We start from the raw sequence: 21,381 nt of genomic DNA on the forward strand, positions 1-21,381 counted from the left end.
GTCTCATAGGTTTGGGGGTGTTGTGTGTTCATTTTCATTTTTTTCCAGAAACTTTTTGATTTCTTCCTTGATCTCATTGTTAAGACATTAAATATTTAATAGCATGTTATTCAGTCTCCATGATTTTGAATGTTTTGAATTTTTTTCCTTGGGGTTGGTTTCCAGTTTCTAGCCATTGTGATACGAGAAGATGCTTGAAATGATTTCAATTTTCTTGAATTTGTTGAGGCTTGCTTTGTGTCCTGTCATGTCACCTATCTTTAAAAATATTCCATGTGCATTTGAAAAGAATATATTCTGTTTCTTTCAAGTGAAAGGTTCTGTGTATATCAATGAAGTCCATTTAATCTAGAGTATTGTTCAATGTCTCAATATAATATTCAATCTTTGCTTGGAAGATATATTCATTGCTCACAATGAGGTGTTAAAATGTTCTACTGTGAGTGTGTCACTGTGGACATCTTTCTTTTAATCCTCCAATTTTTTCTTATGTATTTAGTTGCTCCTATGGCGGGTGCACATATGTTTACAAGTGTTATATCCTCTTGTTGGAACACTCCCTTAAGCATTATGTAGTGACCTTATTTGTCCCTTGTTATGGCTACTGTTTTGAAGTCTATTTTATCTGATATAAGTATTGCTACCCAGATTTTTTATGTCCATTTGCTTGAAATATTTTTTCTATCCCTTCACTTTTAACCTGTGTAGGACTTTTGATCAGAAGTGGGCCTTTTGTATACAGCATGTATGTGGATCATGTTTTCCTATTTACTCAGCTAGCCTGTGCCTTTTTTAAAAAGATTTAATTTATTTGTTTGTTTGCTTATTTATATATTTATTTATTTATTTATAGAAGGTAGAAAGGAGGGGGAAGAGAAGGAGAGAAACATCAATGTGTGCTTACCTCTTGCAAGCGCAAAGGTTCCCTTACTAAGGAACTGGCCCACAACCAGGCATGTGTGCTAGTGGGAATTGCACCCACAACCCTTTAGTTCCCAGGCCAGCACTCAATCCACTGAGCTACACCAGCTGGCAATACACTGTGCCTTTTGATTGGAACATTTAATGCATTTATGTTTAAGGTTATTATTAATAAGTACTTCTTCATTGCCATTTTCCCCCTTTGCACCCGTGCTCCACTCTCTCTGTCCCTATTTCTTCTTCTTCTTAAAGCAGACTCTTTAGTATTCCTTGCAGTGCTGGATGGGTGGTAATGTACTCTTTTATTTATTTTTTTCTGGGAAGCTCTTTATTTCACCTTAAATTTTATTTTATTTTATTTTATTTTTTAATATAATTTTTATTTAATTCTTGTTCATGTACAGGTTTCTGTCTTATATTCCCAACCCTGCCCGCCCCCCACCCCATGCTCCCCGCCTCCCTCCCCTTTCCACCCCCCACCCCTAGTTATTGTCCATGTGTCCTTTATACTTGTTCATGTGAGTCCATTCCCTTTTCCCCTATGATTCTCTCCCCTCTCCCCTCTGGACCCCGTCAGCCTGTTCCATATTTGAGTGTCATTGGTCGTATTTTGCTTGCTTGTTTGGTTTGTTTAGAATCCTGTTAACGGTGAGATCATATGATATTTGTCTTTCACCGCCTGGCTTATTTCGCTCAGCATAATGCTTTCCAGTTCCATCCATGATGTTGCAAAGGGTAATAGTTCCTTCTTCCTTTCTGCGGCATAGAATTCCATTGTGTAAATGTACCATAGTTTTGTGATCCAGTCATTGACCGATGGGCATCTAGGTTGCTTCCAACACTTGGCTATTGTGAATTGTGCTGCTATGAACATTGGGGTGCATAGGTTCTTTTGGATTGGTGTTTCAGGATTCTTAGGATATACTCCTAAGAGTGGGATTGCTGGGTCAAAAGGCACATCCATTTTTAGTTTTCTGAGAAAATTCCATACTGTTTTCCATAGTGGTTGTACCAGTCTGCAATCCCACCAACAGTGAACTAGGGTCCCCGTTTCCCCACAACCTCTCCAGCACTTGTTGTTTGTTTCTTTGTTTATGATAGCCATTCTGACTGGTGTTAAGTGGTATCTCATTGTGGTTTTAATTTGCTTCTCTCTGATAGCTAGCGATATCGAGCATCTTTTCATGTGTCTCTGTATCCTCTGTATGTCCTCCTTGGAGAAATGTCTGTTTAAGTCCTCTGCCCATTTTTTAATCGGGTTGCTTGTATTTCACCTTAAATTTTAAATGAGAGGTTTGCCAAATAGAGTAGTCTTTGTTGTAGACCCTTGCTTTTCATTACTTGTCCCTTCTGGCTTGTAACATTACTGTTGAGAAATTAGATGATAGCCATATCAACTGTCCCTAGTGTATTGCTAGATATTTCTTGCTTGCTGTATTTAAGATTCTTTGTTTTTAAATTTTGCAATTTCAAAATTATTTTATTTTATTTTTTAGACAGAGGGGAGTGGAGGGAGAAAGAAAGAGAAACACCTATGTGTGTTTGCTTCTTACCCACCTGCTACTGGGGACCTGGTCTGCAACCCAGGTATATATGTCCTAACTGGGAATTGAACCAGCAACCTTTCATTCACAGGTTGACTCTCAATCCACTAAACCATGCCTGCCAGGGTAATTTTGCCATTTGAATTATTTCTGGGAGTGAGTTTCTTTGGATTCATCTTGATGGAAACCTTCTTTGCTTCTTCAGCTTACATGACTTTTCCCCTGACCAAGTTAGGAAGTTTTTTGTGACATTTTTTAAGCCAGTTTTCAATCCCTTGCTCCTTTTCTTCTCCTTCTGGTGTTGTTATGATGCAAATGTTGTTACATCTCATGTTGTCCTGAAGCTCTCTTAAATCATTCTCATTTTTGAGGCTTATTTCATTTTGTTGCTCTGGCATTTCTTTTTTACTTTGTCTTCAAATTTGGTGCTTCGGTCTTCGGCTTCTACTTCATCTAGCCTTCTTTAATTCCTTCTAGTGTATTCTTCATTTCAGATACTGTAGTCTTCATTTCCCCCTGTTCTTAGTCATAGTTTCTATGTCTTTTTTTCATAATGCTGTAGTTACCACTAAATTCCTTGTACCTTCTGTATAGTTTCTCGTAGTTCTCATAGAGTGCCTCAAGCATCCTTATAACCATTATTTTGAAATCTATGTCTGATAGATCGCTTGCTTTGATTCCATTTAGCTCTTTCTCTGAGGATTCCTCCCCTCCTTTCAATTGGGGATTGTTTCTTTGCCTTACCCGTTTAGGTGAGTCTTTTTATCTGCTTCTGCTTCTCAGATTGCTCAGGCTTTGACAGCCTGTTTTTGTGGGTTGGCCTTCTGTGGTAGGAGCTCTGTGGGACTCCATGGTGCAGTCTCTTTTATCTGCTGATATGAATGCTCTTGGGAATGCCCTTTATTCAGTTTAAGTGGGATTTCTTGTTGTACATTGGCTTTGATTATTTGAGACTCATTCATTGTTGGGTTCTCCTCTTCAGCTGGCTGAAGGGAAGTCACAGACCCTGACATGGCTTGTATGCTGTTATACAGGTGCTGGCAGAGCAAAGCAAAACGAACCAGAAAACCAAATGCACAGCAACAAAAATACTGCCCCACCACATCAGCAATATTAATAGCAAAGGAGCAAAGGTTAATAAATGTGGAGAAATATTAAGAATAGTATAAGATAGGAGAAAAGAATACAAGATGACTAAAGGAGAGAAAAATGTTTTTGACAGGAAATATGAAAGAAACAATAAGAGTAGGGATTAGAAACAATACCAAGAAAGGGACAAAATAAAAATTTAAATATAATTTTAAAAGGGAAAGGAGCTGTGGCTGGCGTGGCTCAGTGGATTGAGTGCCAGCTTGTGAACCAAGGGGTCACCAGTTCGATCCTCAGTCAGGGTACATGCCTGGGTTACAGGTCAGGTCCCCAGTAGGGGGCATGTGAGAGGTGACCACACACTGATGTTTCTCTCCTTCTCTTTCTCCTTCCCTTTCCCTCTCTCAAATAAATAAATAAATAAAATCTTTAAAAATAAAAAATAAGAAAGGAAAGGAGATGAAAAATTAAGGAAGAAAAGGGAACAGTATAATATGAGTTTTGAAATAAACTTTAAAAAATTAGTGAACCAATAGGAACAAAATTAAAGTAAAATGACAATAGGGTCAATAACAATGACAGATGAGGAAAGATTAATAAAGGTGGAAAGAGAATGTGAATGATATAAGAAAAAAATATGAGATGTTTACAGTAAAGAAAAATGATTTTGAGAGGACAGAGTGAGGAGAAATAATAAGAGTAAGGAATAGAATTCAGGCTAAGAACGGGAAAAAATAAAACTACAAACTCAAATAAACAAAGCTAAGAAAAAGGCAAAATGGATTAAGATGGGAGATAAGTAACCAATCAGGTTTAAATTTTTCTAAAAAGTGAACAAATAGGAATAAAATTGAAGAGCAACACCAATAACCACAATATCCATTCCAAACAAGTAATGATTAGTAAAGGTGGAAAGGGAATAAGAATAATATAAGAAAGGGAAATTTAATGTGAGCTGACTAAAGGAAAGAAAAATTACTTTGGGAGGATAGAAGGAGAAGAAATAGGAAGAGTAAGAAGTAGGAACAAGGTGTAGAAAGGGGGAAAATAAAATTTAAAATGAAAATAAGAAAGAGAACAAAGAAGGTGAAATTGAATAAGACAAGGGAAGGGCACAATGTGAGATTAGAAATAAAAATAAAATAAAATATTTACAAATATAAATAAAAAGAAAGTATAAAATACAAAAATAGTGAATTAGTTGGAATATAATTGAGGAAAAAGAATAAATGTTAAAATGCTATGCCAGACAAAAGATAACGCAAATTCTGAAGATGAACAATGTGGAATTCACCTCAGCAGAGTTTGGTGTTTGCCTTCTGTTTTCTTTTTCTGGATCTGGCTCTGGCTTTTTATCAGCTCAAGTTCTCCTGAAGGTGTCATCCAACTTCTGGAAGCATGGAATGTACCACCTTCACCTGCCTCTATAGGGCGCTTATATTGTAATTAAGAGAGTGCAAACCCTGGGTCTCCCTTGGGAGGAACTGTTCAGTCTTCTGTGAAAACTGTTGGTATGTTACCCTGGCCCTATTCTACCCATCTTGGTCTGTCCCAGCCCATTTCCAATAAAGTATAGGTTCTGATAAACTAGCTGTTCATTTCAAGGGAAAGGACAATCTGTGTAAGAGGGTCAGCTCTTTCCTGCTTGGTGCCCATGGCAGCTCTGTATGTGAACTGAAACTTGGCAAGGCTTTGATTCCCTCTTCTGCTCCAATTTTTTTTTTATCTCCCCGCCTTGCTCACCTCAGTGGAATAGGGCTCCAGTGTATTTTATCTCCCCAAGAGAAGTAAAAAATGAGCCCTTTTGGTGGTTTTCTTCCTATTTCTCTTTGGTGCATATACGTACACCCTGCAGGAAATTCTTGAGCCTGTTCTGTCTGTTCTGCAGAGCTTCCCAGATGGATACAGTGATTACAGTCTGACAGGATGTGGAGGCTGTGTATATCCTTCCCTTCTCAGAGGTTTGAACTGTGACTGAGAAGGAGGCTCTGCCTGGCTGTAAATAATCTCAGATGCTCAAGTCTTACTCAGCTAAATCCCAGCCCACTGCCTTTGCAGTACACCCAATCCTGTACACTGTTTTGCATAACCCTTGGCATACTAGCTGTGCTGGATTGGGGCCCAGAAATCCCTTTGCTCTGCAACTTTCTGATCTTCCTCTCCAGCTGTATTCAGGGGAACAAACTGTGCTTTCAATCTTGTCCCTTTGCTTGTATCTGCCCACAAGGTCCCTGCCCAGCATGTTTCATTTCCCCTTCCAAAAAGTCTCTCTGCCAATTATCCTGTCTCACCTCCCCTTTGGTTACTGTCAGTTTGCTCTTAATTTCAATGTCTCTTATTATGTTTTGCTTGCTTCTTTGTTTTATTGATTAGGTTCCACTTAAAGGTGAAAAGGGGGGAGGGTTTTCAGGAACAATTATAAAGGACACATAGACAAAACCAAGGGGATTGGGATCAGGGAAAGGAGGTGGGAATGGCTGCACTTGGTGGGAAGTGGTAGAGGGAAAATGCAGACAATTGTACTTGAACAACAATAAAAATAAATAAATATTTTTAAAAAGAAGTGAGAAAAATATCTCTGTGGCTCACCCATTTTAATACTGAGTTACTGTCCAGTTTTTTATGCATACCACATTCCCTAAAAGCTAAGTCAGGTTCACAACTGGCCTCAGCTAGCTTCCCTCTGACCCAGGTGCAGCCCCTGATCCTTCTGGGAGTTAGAGTCCCTCTCTCTCTCTGGCATTCTCCCTGTCAGGATTTGGTGCTGCAGCTATGGATGTGCTGCTCATTCTGTGTGTGTAGTCTGGATCTCCCTGATTTCATATATTCTCTCAAGTCACTCCTGGCCTGGGTTTGTGGGTTCTGTGGGGGATTTTCTCTTCCACTTATAAAATCTCATTATCGCCCAAGGTGAAGTGTTTTCTGTACTCCTTAGCTTCCAAACTTCATACCAATTAAGATTCCATTGATTGTACAGGTTATTACTTGGAAGATCAGCTGAGAATCTGAGTTGGGGGGGCTAAAGCAAGGGGACTCAGTTTCCACCTACTTGGCCACCATCTTCTCTGAAATTATATATTTTAAAATATTTATTTTTTATTTAAATCTGGTTATCTTTGTTTGATTCTGATTTGGTTTTTATATATGTGTTTTGTTTGATTTGTTCTGACAGGTACTTTGGAGTTTTAGTCTTGTTTGTGTGTCTCTGTGTGTGTTTTTTACATGTGCATTTTTTTCTGTTTTTTTTTTTTAAATTTGTGCCCTGGCTGGTGTAGCTCAGTGGATTGAGCACGAGCCTGTGAAGCAAAGGGTCACTGGTTCGATTCCCAGTCAGGGCACATATCTGGGTTGCAGGCCAGGTCCCCAGTAGGTGACACATGAGAGGCAACCACACACTGTTGTTTCTCTCCCACTCTTTCCCCTTCCCTTTCCCTCTGTCTAAAAATAAATAAATAAAATGTTGTATGATTTATGGCTGGTGAATATTCAGTTTTTTTCCTTTGATATTTATGTGGGCTTTTTAAAGATTTGTCTTGTAGATATTTATATATTTATTGTATATGGGTTTTAGTTTATGCACATTGTAAGTGTCCATTTGGGTTCTGTATGATTTGTCTCAGTGTCTGTTTATTATTGTGTAGTTTAGAGTTTGCAGTATATTTTCATATTGACATATTCATGTATTGTGTTTATTTGGACTTTGGTGTAGTTTTATTTATTTTTAAATTCTGTTTATTGAGCTGGGTTTATGCAGAAAACTATTGATAAGGTTTTTTTAAAAGATTATTGGTTTTGTTTCATAATTGATTTATCTGTTTATCTGTGCCTTTTGTTCTAATTGATTTCTTATTGTTTGTAAAGGTGGTGGGACACTGTGGTATAAACTGTTTAGTTAGAGATGGATTACTTGCATTATTTGTTTTATATTTTTAGTTTATATGTTTTTGTCTGTGTGTGTGTGAGTGTGTGTTATTTGAAGATTTTTTTTTAAGGGATGGCTTTATTTTGGCCAGTGACTTTATTTTATTTTTGACTCTACCAGTTTTTTATATTTACATTTATAAGGCATCAATAAGTTATAATTTAAAGTCTATGATTTATTAATGAAAAGACAACCCACTGAATGAGAGAAGAGATTAACATAAAAAGTTATAAGGAATTCATGAAACTCAATTACAAAAAAATTTTAAAAAACAAACAATTCAATTAAGAAGTGGAAGGAAGACCTGAACAAACCAAAGAAGTCATTGAGATGGCCAGTAGACATATGAAAAGATACTCCATGTCCCTAATCGTTAGAAAAATGCAAATTAAAATGACAAATATATATCATTTCATACCTGCCAGAATGGTTATCATCACTAAATCCACAAAAAACAAGTGCTGGTGAGGATATGAAAAAAAGGGAACCCTCATGCACTGTTGGTGAGAGGGCAGATTGGTGCAGCTACTATGGAGAACAGTATAGAGTTTCCTCAAAAAAATTAAAAATGGAACTGCCTTATGACCTAGTTATTCCACTTCTGGATATATACCTGAAAAAAAACAAAACACTAATTCAAAACAGTACGTTTACCCCTATGTTCATTGCAGCATTATTTACAATAGCCAAAATATGGAAGCAACTGAAGGGCCCATCAGTACATGAGTGGATAAAAAAAAGTGGTGCTATATATACAGTGGAATACTATTTGACTATAAAAAAGAATGAAATCCTACCATTTGTGACAATCTGAATGGACCTCGAGGGTATATTATGCTAAGTGAAATAAGTCAGACAGGGAAAGACAAATACCATGTGATTTCACTTATATTGGAATCTAAGGAGCAAAATAAAGGAACTATTAGAATAGAAACAGACTCATAGATGCAGAGAACAGAGTGATGGTTGACAAAGGGGAGGGGTTGAGGTGTGGGTAAAAAAATGGGATTAAGAAGTATGCATTGGTAGTTACAAAATAGTCACAGGGATGTAAGTAAAACATAGGGAATATATTCAGTAATATTGTAATAATTCTGTAGGGTACCATGAGGGTACTGCAATTATTAGATGGACCACTTGTAAAGTATATGATTGTCCAACCACTATGCTTTACACCTGAAACTAAAACAAGATAGTATTGAATATAAATTATAATTGAAAAATAAAATTTAAAATTAAACAAAACCTACAATTTATTACATTCTAGCATATTTATGTACCCATGAAATCAATACCACAATCAAAATTGGCAACATTATCCTTCATTTCCAAAATATTTCTCCTGCCCATTATGATCGCTCATTGTTCCCCACTCCCTTACAATACACCACATCTCCAGGCAACCACTGATCTGCTTTGAGTCATTAGAAATTAGATTTTCTTTTCTAATTTTTTATCAAAATGGAATTACAAAGTATGTACTTTTTGTCTAGTTTATTTCACTCAACATATTCATCTATATTGTTACATGAATCAATACTTCATTTATTTTTATGGCTGAATATTACTCTGTTGTATGGATATCCCACATTTTTAAAAATATATTCATCTGAAAATGGGCATTTGTATACAGTTACAGTGATTTTGCCTTTGACTAATAGAAATAAAACAGCTATGAGCCTTGGTGTAAAATATATCTGTGTGAGAAATTATTTAATTTCTTTGGATAATACATTGGGCATATGTCTGCTTTTTAAAGGAAACTAACAAGGTGCTTTCTAAAGTGATTTTACCTTTTTACATTACATCTATTTGTTTATGAGAGTTCTGGTTGCTCTACATCTTTGCTGGTACTTTTTATTTCCTATCTTTTTTATTTTAGTTATTCAAATAATTGTGTTGTGTTGTTTTATTGTGGTTTTAATTTGCACTTCTCTTTTTGCTAATGACATAGAACATCTCCTTATGTGAGTAATCCCCATCACTATATCTCTTTTGGTGAAGTGCCTATTCAAACCTTTTCCCATTTTTAACTGTGTTTGATTTCTTAATAATGAGTGTTGTAAGTTCTCTACAAATTCTGAATAAATCCTTTATCAGATATGTGATTTATAAATATTTTCTGTCATTTTCTACCATGTGGGGGTTCTTTTCATTCTGTTTAACAATATCTTCAAAAGAACAGAGGAAATTTATTTGGATGAGGCCAAATTTTTCAGTTTGTTCTTTTTCCTTTTTTTCTTTTTTAAAAAGTATTCCATTGCTGTTCAATTAAAGTTCTCTGCATTTATGGATAAGATAACATAACACACAGGTGGCAAACACAAAGCCTGTCAGCTAAATCTGGCCCTCCACCTTGTTTTATCTGGACCAGCACCTTATTTCTACCTGGTGGCAGCACCTAGTTCTTGCTTAACTGTTAAGGAATAGTTACGTTTATACAGTTCTAAAATTACATTTGGCCCTTTGAAGGCAACCACAAGACTGATGTGGCTCCCAGTGAAAACAAGTTTGACACCCCTGCCATAACATATGTAAAAACTCTCAACCTTACCAAAGCTTGCAAAATTGTAGAGGGACTGTCTAATTTAATTAACTTGCATCATGCTCTCAGATCTATACATGTTGTTGCAAATGGCAATATTTCCTTCTTTTATGACTAAATAATGTTCTATTGTATAATATACTATATTTTCCATATCCATTTATTCCACCTAATAACACTTAGGTGGCTTCCATGTTTCAGGTATTGTAAATAATTCTGCAATGATCATGGGGGTGCAGACATCTTTTTGAGTTAGGGTTTTTATTTCCTGTGGAAAAAAACAGAAGTGGAATTCCTGAATATAAGATAGTTCTATTTTTCATTTCTTGAAGAAACTCCATACTGTTTTTCATAGTGCCTGTAGTAATTTACTTTCCAAACAACAGTGCACAAGATTTTCATTTTTTGCATATACTTGACACACTTATCCAATGTCTTTTTGACAGTAGTCATTCTAACAGGTGTGAGGGTATATATCACTGAGATTTTGATGAGCATTTACTGATTATGTACCTCTTTGTCATTAGTATGACTTCTTTGGAAAAGAATGTCTAATCAGATCCTTTACCTATTTGCTCTTTTTTCATATTGGATTGTTTGACTTCCTTATATGTTAGTGATATTAATCCTTTATAGATATGTATGTGGTTTACATGTGTTTTCTTTCACTCCATAGGTTGCTTTTTCAATGTATTTTTCCTATGCTGTGTAGAAGCTTTTTAGTTTGATGTAGTCCCACTTATTTAAACTTTTGTTGCCTGCACTTTTGGTGTCTTATCCAAAAAGTTATTGCCAAGACCTATGCAAAGGAGATGCTCCTTATGTTTACAGCCCCCCCCCACCAGAGAGTTTTATGGTTTCAAGTCTTACGTTGAAGTTTTTATCCATTTTCAGTTTTGAGAGTGGTCTAAGGTATGCATCCAACTTCATTCTTTTGCATGTGAATATCCAGCTTTCCCAGAACCATTTATTTTAAATATTTTATTTATTTATCTTTAGAGAGGAAGGGAAGGAGAGAAATGTCAATGTATTGTTGCCTCTTGTGAGTCCCCTGCTGGGAACTGGCCTGCAACCCAGGCATGTGCCCTGACTGGAAATCGAACCACGATCGTGTGGTTCGCAGGCCCGTGCTCAATCCACTGAGCTACACCAGCCAGGGCCCAGAACCATTTTTTAAAGAAATTATCCTTTCTCCATTATGCATTCTTCACACCACTGTCAGAGGTTTGTTAACTGTACATATGGGTTTAATTTTTGCCAGTTCTCTTGCTGAATTTTGAAGTCTAAATTTTAACCCACAGCCCTCAAAGGAGAGTGAGCATTCATTCATGCTTGAACTGCAGCACAAGCAGTGAGTGTCATCTATCTCTAATATGTGCTAGGTTGCAACAGGGACTCCTTTGAAGTTTGTTCTTAAGTTTTGTTTCTGTTTATTGAGAAGTTAAGTAATATTTAGTGTGTATAGTTTGAGATTTTTTATTTTTGTGTGTCAGAGTACACTCAAAGGTTTTTAACATTTCTATTGTGAGAATTCATTCTTGTTTTGTTTCTGTGTATGAGTTTTTCATTAAAATTTGGTTTCTGCATTATTATATTTATTGTTTTATTTGCTTACTTCCTTTTTCAGGTTTGTTTTTGTGGGTTTTTTTGTATAGGAAATTGTTGTATTTTTTGCATCTTTTTAAATGTGTGTTATTTAGAAGTTCAGTAGTGTTTTAAATCCTTTATTGTTTGCACTGTACTTCTTTGCATGTATTATCTTCTGGTTTGTTTTATTATCTGCATTTTTGTTTGCAGGTAGTTATTTGCCTGCATGTTGGCTTGCAAGTCTATAATGTTGATGCTTCTTCTGTTGCTACAGACCTTTGTCTCTGACTAGAGAATGCCAAGCCAAAGCCCACGTAGTGGTATGAGGAAGAACCAAGGTGTGAAGACAAAGGTAATTCTGTCCAACACTGTTCCAACTGAGCTCTATCAGGTCTGCAATATCTAGATATGATGAATGAGTTGTGTGGTCCTTTCAACTGGTATGAATGGACCTGGAGAACATTATGCCAAGTGAAATGAGCCAGTCGGAGAAAGACAAATACATTATGATTTCACTCACATGTGGAATCTAATGAAAAAAAAAACTGAACTAACAAGCAAAATAGAGACAGACTCAGAGATACAGAGAAGGATGACAACAATGGAAATGGGGGTTAGGAGGTGGAAGGATTAATGAAAAAGGAAAAAGGACTTAATAGACATGGGCAACAGTGTGGGAGTATAAGAGGACTAAATGGTAATGGAAAAAAATAACTTTCAGAAAATAACTGATCTGGGAGGAATGTAAAAGTAGTTTTTTATGTTCCATCTATATTAAAATGAAAACAAGCAGAGTATATGAGCACATATTCTAAGTTCAAGAGCAAGGGGGAAAAGGAAAGGAGAAAGGCTTATTTTCTCTCAGTTCCCAAATCTGAGGGGTAGATGCTCAGAAAAAAAACAAAAAAAGACAAAGAGTGTGTTGGGAACCACCCTGCCAGGTTTCAGGAGCTATAACCCCCACCCTCCCATGGCTAAGGCTGAGTGAGTGACCTTCGGACCATAAGCCACTAAGGAGATAAAGCTGATCTCCCTGGCAGGAGCGCCACTTCTGCTCCTTTTTTCATAAATGGCCTCCAATGCTTGATCAGTTAGCCAATGACTGGTAAGATTACCCAAGGAAATGATCAGTGTTTACAGGTAGTGAGTTAAAAAATGGTACTTAGTCTTCCGTGGAGAAGGGCTAGTTCTCCCCAGGAGATAGTGCACCTATATTTCATTTTTACAATAAAGGGTCACGACTCCAGCATAAACATAGGAGATTCTTAATATTTCTTTAACATGTCACACCCCTTATTTCACTTATATCAAGCTTTAGATTGACAAACTTATGAACACATTCATAATTTTTAGAAACAGTTTTTTCTCCATTGGCAAATACTTTTACTTTTTTTGTTGTTAACTTTTATTGATTACTGCAAGGAGGGAGATGCTAAGTTCAACACACCTTGTTCTTGGGACTAAAGCAGTCTCTGGGCCTCCCGAAGGAAGATTGATTCAGACTGGTGAAAGACACATTTTCTCATTATTTTTCTTCCTGTGCTTTTTAATGTCTGAGGGAAGTGAGATTTTTTTCTTCTTTAAACAATCAATTTAAATTCTTTCTGAGTAGAATCCTTATGATGTAACAACATTAGAGATCTTATTCTATTTACCAGAAGTTAGCAAAATATTTCAAAACTGAGCTGTTCATTTCAAAACAAAAACAAGAACAAAATTCAAGCAAACCAGTATTTTCAAATTAAATCCTCTAAAAGAGGGAATGAGACATTAACCTTAAAGTCTTATCTCACACCACCTGGTATTATTTCAACTTCTGCCCAACTTTTCCCTAAATGACTAAGTCTAAAGATCCCTTATCAGGGAGACATTCAGCATCCCCATAACTGCTGAACTAGCATAAAACATTGCTCTTAGTCCTTAGAAAGCTTGTTATCCACGTTTGAGTATTCCTAGAAACCTTTAAAGAAATTCCTTAATAACTAAATGAACTTCTGAAATTCCTCGACCTGCAAGCACAGCGATTACCAAACCAGTTTTGTTCAGTTTTGCTTTCACTCCACCTGCACATTTAAATCCTTCTTCTTGCTAGTGAAAAGGATGTAGTGGGTCAGAAATGTGCTGTTGGTGTAAGACAGTCAGGGAAAGGGGTATCGGACTTTCCTCGTACCCCAACCCCACTTATGGGTTTCAGGTTCTCCCCCAAGTGTAGAAGACTGCAAGGGAGGATGGGAATGCTAGGTGACCACTCTTCATGTTGCACTTCCCTGGAGGAGCCAAACGTTAGATTAGGTGCTGTTGGAGGTCCCTATAAGGCCCCTGCACATCTCGGGAATTGATCCCAGACACCCTCGCAAGTTCCAACTCATGTGGGAACACTCGATTTCTCCAGCCGAGAAAGGGAAGGAAGTGCCTTTTGACTTCGGAGCTCAGCAAATGCCAAAAGCTCTCATACAAAACCTAGGACTAACACTAAATTCTTCTGGAAAGCAATCTTTGGAGTCCAGTTGAAGCCAAAACACTCATTCACTATCTGCTTTTCCTTATGCAGGCGGATGGAGAGAAAAATCAAAAGGACAACAAGAAGCGGCTTGAAAGAAACAATTCGCCGATATGCTTGTAGATATCCCTATAACTAGTTGCTATTCTTAGAGCTGATTAAAAGGAAAGTCTTTGCTCTTTCTCCCAAGCCTAGACCTAGTCAGGAAATGCTTGAGAGAGGGACCAAGGCTCCTGCTTATTAAAGAAAGTACAGTTGCAAAGTGGTTTCAAGAAAGGGCGACCTAGGAAGAAAATCCCCATTCCTCTGTAATCCAACACACCCTACGGCATTCCTGAAAAGTGATCGGGCCCTCCCTTTACCTGAGCTGATGCGTGTGTTCCAACCAAGTTGATGTGTTTTCCACAATGGCGACTCATAGTCTCTGGATTGAAGCAGGTCCCGAATCCTCAGGTCCCACTTCCGGCCACCAGCTGAGGAGTGCACTGGCTTGCGGTGCCCACAGCATCATCGAGGAGACATGAGACAAATTCACACGGACTGCCAAGTCTTATGGAGGAAAAGGGATGGCAAGGCAACTCCCTCAAGGGGGCAGCACCTCAGAGCTGCATGGCAACTCTCCCAAGGGGAGAACACACTGACCCTTGCCTTGACAGGGTTTTATTGGGTTCAATTAGCACAGGAATACAGGTAAAGTTCATTAATCATTGTCAGGAAGTGAGGATCAAACAGTAGATAGCATATAAAGAACTATTAGGTCTTTTTCTGAGCCAGGGTCTATTAGCGAAAGAGCTACAAAACTTCGGGAAACAAACTCATTTCCTGCTCAGGCCTTTATCATTTAAATAAGAGCATTCTTAGCAAAGCAGGCTTCACAAGATTTTACATATCCTTTCTCAGGCCTGATCACCGGGAAGCATGACCTTTCCAGCACAGGGCTGCACCACCTACAGTCATTGTTTAGGCTTAAGTCAGGCAGAGGAGGCAGATAGCCAAGGAATCCTCAGACTTCTCCAGGACTCAGGGGCGTCAGGCTTCATCAAAGCTGAGGGGTGAGGGTCCCTCACCCCCTTTCTCCATAGGCCCCCAAGTCCTTCCCTGGGGCCTCCACATGATCATGCCTGTTTTAGGTGGTTCCCCCCTTGGGGACTCTTACGTGCCATTGGCTAACTGATCAAGCATTGGGAGCCAGTTATGAAAAAAGGAGCAGAGGCAGGCGATGTTCCTGCCAGGGAGATAAGCTTTGTCTCCTTAGTGGCTTATGGTCCGAAGGTCACTCACTCAGCCTTAGACATGGGTGGGGTGGGGGGTGGGGTTAAAGCTCCTGAAACCAAGCAGGGAGGTTCCCAACAAGCATGAAAGAGCATAGCTATTGCTTTCTAGGCCTTTTGGCTATATTCTGATGATTCCTCATTGACTGAGTGTTGGAATGTCAATTGAACCAGCATAGTGATGGAGGGTTGTTGGGGTTTGGGCAGGATTACCATCTTCAGCTACTCTGTGTGCAGTGCTCCACTTTAGGATGTACTATTCATGTGGCTAACAATATGATTGGTATATCTTAGAGTGAGGTAATGCACAATAGGCACAACATTGGTTCTGGCCCTGGCATGAAATATATTGGTTATCTGCACACAAGTGTCATTTTGTGAAACTTGGAACCGCCCACTTAATGCTGGTTCAAGTCATTGGACATTTTAAAGAGACTTCTAAAACCTAGTGGAAAAGGGTCCTAGGAAAAGCTTCATCTTCATGTTCTTAAGGGTTTTATATTACTTTGTTGAGAAGGTAAGGGTTGCCACCTCCAGCTATGTTGTGTTCAGTGCCCTACTCAGGAAGGCATCATTCACATAGATTGGTATATGAATGGCACCTTTATGAGTAGAGCAATGTTCAATGTAGCAACATTTGTGATAGCATTGGTAATGGTGTTGGAGCTGTAGTCACAGAGCTGTACTCCCTGGAGTCCTGGTACTCAACTGTTAGATGACGGGCCACTTCCCAATATTCTCTGAAGCATCTCTTCAGAGGACTGATTCAGAATTTGAGGCCCCCTGGGAAAAGTCTCCCATGTAGGTTCTCTGAATATATATAGCTCTTTGTCTGAAAAATGTCTAACCACACTTGGAATGATAGTTTGATTAGGATCATGAACTTCTTCTCTGGTCCTTCTTAGCCTTTCCTTTCTGTACACTATAAACACACTTTCTATCTTCAAAATTCCTGAAAAGTTTACATCTATTTAGCTTACTTTATAGTAGCCAAGACTTCTTGTTTGGTAGCTTAAATACCATCCTGCCTTACCCTTCTGAACTCCAAATTTCTTTATGGAGTCTCCCTCTTCAAGGTTTAGATGTTCCCCAATTCCTCTGAATGTTCTTGTGTTTCTTCGATGATGTTGTCATATCAGTATATGTACACACACACACACACACACCTATGTGCATTCACTCACACTGCTATATTGACATTGTTTTTTTTTTTTTTTAATAAAAAATCAGCTCACTCCCTGGCTGGTGGAGCTCAGTGGATTGAGCGCAGGCTGTGAACCAAAGGGTTGCCTGTTTGATTCCCAGTCCTGACTGGGAATCATGCCTGGGTTGCCAGCCAGGTTCCCAGTGGGGGCCATGTGAGAGGCAACCACATGTTGGTGTTTCTCTCTCTCTTTCTCCCTCCCTTCCCCTCTCTCCAAAAATAAATAAATAAGATATTTTAAAAATCAGCTCACATTATTAGATAACTGTTAAGTTGCAATATGTTAAGTGAGCCAGTAAGCTGGAGACTCAGAAGAATCAATGGGGTAATCCCAGTCTGGAAGCCACCAGGATTGCCACCTAGGAAGAGTCAGTGTTTTAATTCAACTCCAAAGGCAGGAAAAAAACTGATGTCTTACCTTGAAGGCAGTCAGACAATAGGGATTCTCTTATACTCAATGAAGAGTGACCAAGTTTTTTCCATTCAGGCTTTCAACTTATTTGCAGAGGTCCACCAACATTGGGGCAGCAATCTCCTTTACTCCACCTAGCAATTTTAAATGTTACTTTCATAAAAACACACCCTTATGGAAACACCCAGAATATGTTTATATGGAAACATATGTTTATATGTTTATTTGGGAGAATGATTATTTGGTAAAATAGGAGAATGGCTATCAAGAAATATGTATAAAGGACATGTGGAGGAAGCCAAAGGTGGTAGGTTAGAGGGTGGGAGATGGGGATGGGTGGGTTGTGGAGGCACTGTGGGTAAAAATGGAGACAACTATACTTTAACAATAAAAACAAATAAATCATTCATCTGTCTTAATACAAGTCCTGTTTTGCCCACCACAAAATATGTTGAATATAAGTGGCATATAGTTGTATTAGTCAGGTTTACTAGAGATAGAGTTGATATGAGAATATATATATGTGTGTGTGCGTGTATTCATATTGTATATATCACATATATATTATATATTACAAGAATATATATACACATACATATATAATTAAGTTTATTATGAAGGATTTACTCATGCAATTATTGAATTTAAAATGTTCCAGTCTTCCATCTGTAAACAAGAACCCCAGGAAAGACAATTGTCTAGATCTATTCTAAACCTAAGTGTCTGAGAACTGCTAGAGCCAATGATATAAATCCCAGTCTGAACCTGAAGGCTGTAGGGCCAGAAGCCACCAATGTCCAAGTTCAAGAGATGATAGATGTTGCAGGTTAAGCAGAGAACAAATTTACACTTATTCCACCTTTTTATTGTATTCATATCATTAGTGGATTGGATGATGCCCACCTACCTTGGAGAGAGTGATATTCTTTATTCAGTCTACTGATTCATATGCTAGTATCTTCTGGAAACACCCCTCAAAGACACATACAGAAATAATGTTTTACCAGAAATCTGGATATCTTTTAGCCAAGTAAAGTTGATGCATAAAGTTAACCATCACCAAGACTGTATCAAATCAAATAAGTTTCTGATCTCTGGCCTAATTTTTCAACATTAGTTGCACTGTGTTTAAAAAAATGAACTATAGAAAAATGGAAGTACTTCACTATATATTCATTTAAAATTTGTAATGACTTGCTCAGAGCTTCAAAAGACAGAGTAACTAATGAAAGGATAACAAAATTACAGGGTTATAGTATAAGCTACTTAAGAAAAAAACATTATTTGTATACACTTTAGGGCACTGTTGACTTGGAAATAGATGTAGCTACAAGTGATTTTTATTTTCATTCTATTAGTTGAAACAAATCAGTTAAAGTATCTCTACCTCAGTTTCCTCATCTGTAAGTATGGATAATATTCATATTTAATAGGCTACTGTGAATATGAATTATGTTGTTACATATAATATACTTAGCTGAGTGTTTGACATTTAATTGAGTATTAAGTAGTATTACATATTAAATAGGCATGAATTCAGCTATGACATGTCCTCAATATTCAGATATATCATGTTAGCTACTGGTTTAATGTCATTCCTATAAATTAAATACATTTCCTAGAAAAAAATGTATCAACTTGTTGCAAAATGTTCCTGGACTTCCATAGAATTCTTGTGAACTAATGATGTGTGCATGGACTTTGAACAATATTTGATAGAGAAAAATCTCCTACTAAACACTAAGCAGAAAAAAATGTGTTTTTGTTACATAGGTCTTTCTATGTCTCTTTATCAATATAATTTTTGTATAAATCTTTCAAACATTGACATATAATGAAGATTACAGTTGGGTTTTGAGCTACTGTGGAGAATTAGCATGACCAATAATTGTCTCATCTTATTGATATTTTATTGCATTCTCAGATTCATCACATCTTAATAACCTTGAAGTTTGAAGTGTCCCTATGGTACAAAATTGCAACCCCCTTTAAATGTCCAACTAAAAATATTAGCATTCTCATTACCCCCATTTATATGTACTTTCTCTAGAAATACATATCAATACTGAGTCCATTTTGTGGAAAATTTGGAAGTCAATACTGATTTTGCAATGTATGGCAAAGACGGAAATAATAAAAACAGGTTAGGCCAGCTGCTTCACATAAATGTGCTGGTATTTGGGCATAAAAAATTAAGGAAATTATTTTTGATGACATGATTTGTTATTTTGTTTCTGTCATTGCTTATTTTATAAATTTGTGCTTTCTCCATGTTTTATTGTTTACATGAAATATTTTATGTATTTTAAAAATCACAATGTTGTTATTGATTATTTAGATATAGTTTTTTCCCACCTCATTAGCTTGTTTTTATCTTTATTATTTTTGTGCACTTTCATTAGGTTTAGTTGTTTGTTCTTTTTCTTGTTTTATGAGCCAGTGATTCATTCATTTATATTCTTTCATTTTTGTTGATAAAAAGTTCCAGTATATGATTGTTCAGCTGGAACAATCTGCCAGCTCTAGGCACGTGGCACTCAACTTTTGACTTTAAACTTTCTTTGAAAATTGAATTACATGATTATGGACTTTATATTCAGTTCCTTCTTAGTTTAAGAGACTTTAGTGTCTATGAACATAATTTAATCCTTTATATTCAGTATTATTAATTCTATTTTGGATCAAAATTCTCTAATTCTATTTTATGAATTCTGTTTTTATGCTTTCTACTTTTATGGTTTCTTATCTCTCACTTTTTAAAAAGGCATCAACTCTTTGTTATATCCTTTCTATGGTGAATTTATAGTTTCATTTTTTGTATTGTCAAATGCTTTTAAATTTATATTTCTTATTAAATGTTGATTATGTTCGCTCTTTTCAAAACCATCTTGAACTTACAAATTATTTTTACAAAATCAAATGTAACAAGTATGTATTATCTACTACCAATGGAAAGAAGTAATTTGGCATTTTAAATTTTTTCCTGTGCTTCTTTTATTTCCTAATTATTTTCTTATATAATTTGGAGTTTTGGAAGTATTATATTACCTGAAATTATTTATTTTACATTACTTACCTTCTCTTTCAAGAATAATTTTACATTTTATATTTCTAGGATACTCATAATTCAGATGTTAACAAATTTCAGGTGTAAATGTTTCTATTTTCATTGCCAAGACATTTTTAGCATTCTTTTATCATTGCTAAGCTTTTGATTTTTCCTCCGGCTGGATTAGGTTGCACATTTACTTTTTTGACTTATGAGGGTTTTAAATGATTGGTTATAATTTATAGGAATTTGCATATAATTTGGTTAAAAGTTTGAACCTTTGGCTTTCTGGTACCTAAATATATCAAAAACTGTAGTTATATTCAACTGTTTAATTACAAACTTCTGGAAACAATTTTCCATTATTTCTGATATTTTTGTTCTCAGAATATATGAATTAGATATAAATACATATTTACCAAATTGTTATCATCTTTATTAAAACTATTACTGTGGACGTGACCTTTTTGCATCATTCCTAATGATCTTGCTTCCTGACACTGACACCCTTGTGTAATGTGTTCCCCTTGAATTCAAGCTCTACCAAGTGTCTTATTTTCTAATAAAGAGATTGTTTCCTAATAAAGGAAACAATGGCTAGTTCTATGATTAGGTTACAAAGGATTCATTTCTATCTTGCTAATGTTTTCTCATTCTGATAATGTCAGTTGTCACAATGCCAATAATGCTCATTGGATAGGCCCACATGGCAAGGAATGGAAGGAAATTTCTGGCCAATAGCTTGTGAGGGAGGTTGGCCTCAGTTCAACAGCCTGTAAAGAAATGCATCCTTTCAAGAACCACATATATGAGTAAGAAGCAGAATCTACTTGAGTTGAGATTTTAGGTGAAACCAGAGCCAAATAACAGCCTGTGAAAAACACAGATCCAGAGAATCCAGCTACACTATCCCCTTTCTGGTTGCAGATTCTGTCAGATAATGAATGCATGTATTTTTAAATCTGCTGTTTTTAGTTATTTTTTAAAACACAACAATAGTTTAGAAACATACAGTAACCACCTGTTTGCACTCTTAGTCTGCATGCTCAGAAATTTTCTTATATTTGTCTCTGGCCACATTGGTTTTTCTGTGTAAGATTTCTTTTTTTTTCCTTTGTGTAATTTTTTTAAATTTTTATTTAACTCTTGTTCAAGTACAGTTTTCTGTGTTGTATTCCCAGCCCTGCCCCCCCAGTGCTCCCCACCTCCCTCCCATCTCCGCCCCCCACCTTAGTTATTGTCCATGTGTCCTTTATACTTGTTCATGTGAGTCCTTCCCCCTTTCCCTTGTGATTCTCTCCCCTCTCCCCTCTGGACCCTGTCAGCATGTTCTGTAT

Source organism: Sturnira hondurensis, unplaced genomic scaffold (genome assembly GCF_014824575.4).
Source record: "Sturnira hondurensis isolate 20B ecotype Veracruz unplaced genomic scaffold, ASM1482457v3 Scaffold0022910, whole genome shotgun sequence".
NCBI lineage: Eukaryota > Metazoa > Chordata > Mammalia > Chiroptera > Phyllostomidae > Sturnira > Sturnira hondurensis.